The sequence below is a fragment of the Nannospalax galili genome, unplaced genomic scaffold, assembly GCF_000622305.1.
Source record: "Nannospalax galili isolate Female #2095 unplaced genomic scaffold, S.galili_v1.0 scaffold772, whole genome shotgun sequence".
Lineage (NCBI taxonomy): Eukaryota > Metazoa > Chordata > Mammalia > Rodentia > Spalacidae > Nannospalax > Nannospalax galili.
This window is the reverse complement of record NW_008332097.1, coordinates 1,286,848-1,287,645: the sequence shown is the minus strand read 5'-3', so window position 1 is coordinate 1,287,645 and position 798 is coordinate 1,286,848.

Below are 798 nucleotides of genomic sequence, written 5' to 3'. Positions count from 1 at the left end.
TTAGCTGCCATGTGGGTGCTGGGATTCGAGCCTGGGTCTTTTGCAAGAACAGTCAGTGTTCTTAACTGCTGAGCCATCTCTCCAACCCCTGAAGGAAAATATTTTTTGTTGGAGAATAATTACAAAAGTAATGTTGGATAGAAAAGAGGTTCAGTTATGGGTCTGTGGCCTCTTCTTGTCCTAAGATCTGGGAATTACCAAAGGTGTGATGTACCTATTTTCAGCTTTGGCTGAGGAAGAACCTCTATCAGCTGTCATTAGCAGCCAGAAGCTATGGAAGATCACACATTGCAGAGCGTGGAGAGAGAGGGAGAGAATGTGTGTGCATAGGCACACACATGCCCTGCCATGTGTGGAAGTCAGAGGACAACTTTTGAGGCAGGTCTTTCTCTTTATTTCTGCCCCTGCTCTGTATATTCTAGCTGCCTGATTGTCCTTTCTCCTCCTCCTACTAAAATTACAGACATGAACCAGCACATCCAGCTTTTCTATGTGAGTTCCAAGTGAATGCAAGTCATCAGGGTTGTAGGGCAAGCATTTTTACCCTGTGAGCCAGCTTGCCAGCCCAGAAACCCATTTTTAAGTGGAGCATCTTGGTGGCCAGTAGTATCCAATGGCAAAGAAATGGTTCCTGAATGTATACTAATGAGCCAGTGATTTAGGATCACAGTGGAAAATTTCTGTAAGAATTTCCTCATTCCCCCCAACACCTACACATGCCTACACCCTAAGTCATCCAGAATAACAAAATGTCATAAGGTTTGAGTCCGGGGGTATGTGGTTTTTAGCATTATCTTA